Source organism: Triticum urartu, chromosome 1 (genome assembly GCF_003073215.2).
Source record: "Triticum urartu cultivar G1812 chromosome 1, Tu2.1, whole genome shotgun sequence".
Classification (NCBI taxonomy): Eukaryota; Viridiplantae; Streptophyta; class Magnoliopsida; order Poales; family Poaceae; genus Triticum; species Triticum urartu.
In genome coordinates this window covers 23617937-23623743 of record NC_053022.1, presented here as the reverse complement: position 1 = coordinate 23623743, position 5807 = coordinate 23617937, and the positions used below count along the sequence as shown (strand labels likewise).

General features: G+C 40.8%; 1 long non-coding RNA gene across 1 annotated transcript; it reads right to left on the bottom strand.

Moving 5' to 3' along the window:
• Positions 1–1918: 1918 nt before the first annotated feature.
• On the bottom strand, positions 1919–3378 carry LOC125543875. The gene is made up of 2 exons (XR_007298973.1): positions 2780–3378; positions 1919–2240 (listed from the first exon to the last, which is right to left on the bottom strand). It is a non-coding gene; the product is annotated as an uncharacterized LOC125543875 (long non-coding RNA).
• Between the last annotated feature and the right edge of the window lie 2429 nt (positions 3379–5807).

The window sequence follows — 5807 nt, the reverse complement described above, 5'->3', positions numbered from 1 at the left end:
GGTCCCTAAGTAGCCGAAACACCTTAGGAGACACAACTCACAACACTAACAAAATTGGGTTAAGTTGGTGTGGTGGAAGTGTATGGTGGGCAAGCCTATGTGGGAGTTATGGTGGTGGTGGTGGTGGTTGATGAAGAAGCAATCGTCCCTAAGTAGCCTAGACACCTTAGGAGACTCAAATGACAACTCAAACAACCACAAATGCTATAAGGAACAAAATTGGTTAGGTTGCGGAAGTCGGTGGTGGTTATGCGGAGGTTGTGGTGGAAGCCATAGGCAAAGATGCCAAAGTTCTAAAAATTTGATGAAGTCAAATGGATATGGTAGTATTTTTGTTGGAAGGGGGATGTCAAGAGCTTTTCAACGAGCTAAAGAACGTGAAAATCGGACTCCGGCTGAATTAGTTATGGACAAAACGGTGAAACGGGGATGGCTGAGATGTCAGGGGCCGGACATCCGGGGTCGGGGCCGGAAATCCGGGACCTGATGTCCAGAACCGAGCAGATTTGGTGCTCCAGGAGCCGGACATCCGGCTTGGGGCCCGGATGTCCGGCCCGATGGCCCAGATGTCCGGCCCGACGATTCCAGATCTTGTTTGGGGTGGAAATTTTCGAATTGGGGGCGGAAATTGATGATTCCAATGGCAAAATTTGCTGGATTTCGTGGATGGAAAGTGGAGAAAATTGGGGATATGCTAGATCCACTCGAAACCAAGCAAATCCATGGATCAAAATCAACAAAACTTCGTCGAACCAACAAATCACAAAAAAATTGGGGCTATTTTTGGTGGGGATTTTCGAATTTGGGGAAGAACACAACAAAATTAGGCTAGAAAAACAATGAGGGGAGGCTCCAAAATCATGATCAACGTGGCTCATGATACCAAGATGATGTAGGGTAGAACCCTAGTGGCCGATCTTTCACGAAAGGAGCGGATCCCGCAAAGAACACGAAGAACACGAGGAGGTAAACAAGGGGAAAATCACGAGGGGAACACAAGAGAACACTCAAACCAACAAGCATGATCTTACATGCGCTAGATCCATGAACACAAAGGGAGATACAAGATCCAAAGTCAACAATGGGCGATACAAGAGGTAACGGTCTAATCCGTGAGGAGGTCTTGATGGGGCCGCCCAAGAGGGGGTCTTGATGATCTTCTCCGCAAGGAGGTCTTGAATCCAAAAGGATCTTCTCCGTAGAGGCCGCGGCCCCTCACGTGGAGTAGATCCGATGTGGATGAGCAATGCTCTATCTCTAAAATGAGCTAAACCAATGCTAACGCTAACTAGAAGGAGGTGGGGGAGTATATATAGTCTAAGCCACGAAGGGGTAAGTGGGAAAGAGGGATACATGGGCCCTTGGCCCGTTCACTTTGCGCAGACAGGCGCCGGATTTCTGGGCTGGGGGCCGGATGTCCGGCCGTTCGCGGGTGGCCGGATGTCCGGGCACGGACCGGATGTCCGGGCTGGCGTGGTCGGCATCGGTGCTCTCTGGATAGGGGGCACTGGATGTCCGGCCCGTTGCAGGGCGCCGGATGTCCAGGGGTCAGCCGGATGTCCGACCGCTGTAGAGTCGCCTAGCGTCTATTTCTCTCTGGTCTTCTTCTGGTTGGTGGTGCCGGATGTGCGGGCTCTTGCCGGATGTCCAGCCGCTGTAGCTCTGCAGCGACTCCACTTGAGGCATTTCTCGATCAGCTTCCGTGTGAACTTGTCCTATGCTTCGAGCATCTCCATGGTTATCTCCTTGGTTCCTGAGCACAAGTAGTGTCTTTACATTAGGTAGCAACCATGTCTCGTATGAGTGGGAAGGGGAAGCATTTAGGAACGGGTTCACCTTGTGTCCAATGGTGTATGCTTGAGTGTATATGGGGATGATCGTTGGATGCTCCGCATCAAGTATGCAACGGTTTGCCATCTTGTAATAACACACCTCCTAATCCAATTTCACTAGCATCATATTCAACCTCAAAAGTCTTATTAAAATCAGAAAGTTGAAGTAAATGAGCATGTGTCATATTATCTTTCAATACTGTGAAGGCTTTTTCCTGTGCGGTACCATAAAACAAAAGGCACATCCTTCTTTGTAAGCGCATTGAGAGGTGCAGCAATGGTGTTGAAATCTCTCACAAAACGCCTATAGAATCCAGTGAGGCCAAGAAAACTGCTCACTTGTGTGACTGTTTTGGGCTGTGGCCAACTCCCAATAGTGTCAATCTTGGCTTTATCAACTTCAATTCCCTGTGGAGTAACAACATAGCCAAGAAAAGATACCCGGTCAATGCAGAAGATGCACTTCCCAAGGTTACCAAACAAACATGCATCACGTAGAGCAATAAAAACAACACGTAAATGTTCCAAATGTTCCTCCAAAGATGTATAATAAATCAGTATATCATCAAAATAGACTACCACAAATCGTCAAATGAAAGCACGTAAAACTTCATTCATTAATCTCATGAAAGAACTAGGTGCATTAGTTAACCCAAAAGGCATGATTAACCACTCTTATAAGCCAAACTTAGTTTTAAATGCTGTTTTCCATTCATCTCCCAATTTCATACGAATTTGATGGTATCCACTACGCAACTCAACTTTGGAGAATATCGTCGAGCCACTCAATTCATCAAGCATGTCATCTAGCTAAGGAATAGGATGACGATAACAAATAGTAATATTATTAATGCCTCTACAGTCAACACACCTGCGCGACGTACCATCCTTTTTGGGCACTAGTATAGTAGAAACAACACAAGGACTAAGAGATTCACGTATATAACCTTTGTCGAGCAGCTCCTGTACTTGACGCATAATATCTTTCGTCTCCTCTGGATTGGTACGGTATGGCGGACGGTTAGGCAGCGTAGCACTGGGAATTAAGTCAATCTGATGCTTAATCCCTTGAATATGTGGTAATACCGGTGGCACATCTTGTGGAAAGACGTCAGTGAACTCCTGCAAAATGTTAGTGACTGCAGGAGGCAAAAAGGAAGGTACATCCTCGAAAGAAAATAACGCCTCTTTGCACACAAAAGCATAGCAAACAGATTTGCTGAAATCTAGATCATCAATATCAGATTTGGTGGCAAGTAAACATGCACTTTTCAGTTTAATTTCAGAAGCAACACTAGATGATTTATTATTAGGATTCATTTGTTGCTGAAATTCTTTTGCCACAATCTGATTTTCGCTCTAATTTTTCTCCTATTTTGCTTTATTATCTCTATTAATATAATCTTTCAAAATGGAATCAGGAGTCATAGGAAGCAAAGTAATATTTTTAACCTTATGGACACGAGTATACTGATTGTTTCTACCTTGCTGTATAGAATTGTTATCAAATTGCCATGGTCTACCAAGTAATAAGGAACATGCTTGCATGGGTATCACATCACAATGTAACATCCCAAAATTCTAAATTTTGGAATGTTATAATAAATAGATAGAATTGATTGATTGTTTGATTGATTGCGTGAAATTGAGTGAAATTCGAATCCTTTTTGAAAGTTAAATGAGAGGGAATAAAAGGACTTTCCCAAACTTTCATATTTGCTTTCTGATCTCCATGAATTCAAATTCTTTTCAAATACAAAACCCTTGAGTGAAGATGATATGACTTCTTCCATTTAAATTAAATGAAAGGGTATTTGAAAATAATTGGATTCATTTGGAAATATTTCAATTCATAAACTTCATGCAGCTCAATGATTTTCATGAGAGAAGATAAAAGGACTTCTTCAAATTATATGAAATATGAGTTGGGAGTTTCAAAGAATTAAATTCAAAGTTCTTTTGAATTTATTTTCAATTTGGAGTTATTTGAGTTTTATTCAAATTATTTTTCTCCAAAAATAAAATACATGGAAATTAGGGTAACATGATTCCCATACATTAGAAAATTGGAGAAAAATTAATTTGAAATCATTTTGGTATTTTTAAAATGATTTTGTTGGATTTTAATAGACCAGTAGCACTCTTTGATTTATCTGAATTTGTGTGGATTTTATTTGAAGTTATAAAAATGTTCAGTCGTGTAAAAAATCTTTTCCTGAAAATTTTGATATATTATATGCCTATATAATATTTCCATTTAATTTGTTTTATTATTTTATTTGTCTGGAAATGTTAAAAAAAATCCCCAAAAAACGGTTTATTATTTAGTTTAGTTTATTTTGTGAGCGTTCATTAGTTAGGGTTTTGTAACAAACGGTTTTCATCTCTTATGATTCTGTAGCGAACGTTCGTTCGGTAGGATTTTTCTTTTTCTTTTTATTTTCGGCCAGGGACCCATCTGTCAGTGTTTTATTTACAGTTTAGTCCCTGATCTTCAAACTATCACAACTTTTCAACCGTTTATCCAAATCCAACGAAACCAACGCCTACTTCTTCGTTATGATCTACTCTATCCAGTAATCCAACTCAAACATGTTTTTGAAAAGTTTAAAATTTGAATTAGATCAGATTTGAATTCAAACTTCGTTTGATCATAACTTGAGTTTCGTAGCTCCGTTTGAGTTGATTCTTTTTGCAAATCGAAGCTCTTGACCTAAACATTCTAATAAGGCCAAATTCACATAATTTTGGTACTGTTAGAAATAGTTTTATGTTGCAAGAGCTATTTGCTTGGTTTTGATGTTTTCCGAATTGTCTTCTTCGATCTTTTTGATCTTTTGAGTGATTGCTTATGTGTGGTTACTATTGCTTGCTTACGATAGATTGACCGGAGTGTGACGAGTAGATCTATCAAGAGTTTTGAGTGCGAATCATCTTCATCAACATTGCAGGCAAGTTCACACTTTGATCATATCCCCTTCCATACCCAGTTTTTTTGCATTAGATCAATCTTCACACATTGCATGATTAGGATCTAATTAAACTGTGGGATGGGAAGTAGATGAGGTAGTACCTATTACCTGTTTATTATCAAACCTTTGGGAGTTACTTCTACGTTTGCTTATTATGCCATGCTATGCTAGTAGACGTGGATTGGGTTTTGAGAGTATCCATGACAGATGTGAGATTGTTAATTAATGGTTTACTTAAGGTGGCAACTTAAACACACATCTGGGTGGATTGAGGCACCTGGTTATTCTAGGATTGTCTGTCTAGGCACCTGGGTAATTCAGGACTTGCCTGTTTTCTTTTGGACCGCCACCCAGGCTCAAAGGGATCATGAGATTATTCATACTAGAAACTTCCGTGTGCAGCCACAAGCCATTATGGGCTCTGGCATAGTTGATTAAGTTGTGCGAACTCTTACAGTGGTAGACTAGCAGATGTAGGGGATGTAGGTGGTACGGTCTACCCGATCGTAAGGTGCTAGCGCTTCTGAAAGACTATGTCTCGGTCATCCGTTTCTCAAACACCATGTAGTGCGAGAAATCCAACGGAGGCGATCGAGTCTTGTGGGGAAAAGTGCACAAACCTCTGCAGAGTGTAATAAACTAATCATGATTAGCTGTGTCCCCGGTTATGGACATCTTGAGTATCTAGTTCTTGGATTATCCTGTTGATCTCATCAGTTTACTTTAAATGAATATTGTTGGGTTTAATGATGTTACTTAATTGGGATTGAGAATGCTGTCAACCATTCTCAATGTTCAACAACCACCATGATAGTTAATTAAAATGTATTCCTTTGTAGTAGGGAAAAATTGGCTTTACGCAAAAACCTTATACCCATAGAGCTTTTCCACCAGCCAAATATGCATGTAGTGATAGTCTTTATTCATTTTCTCTATGGTGTGAATTTGCCAGTACATTCAATGTACTGACCCGTTTCGGGCTGCAACGTCTCATGTTGCAGGG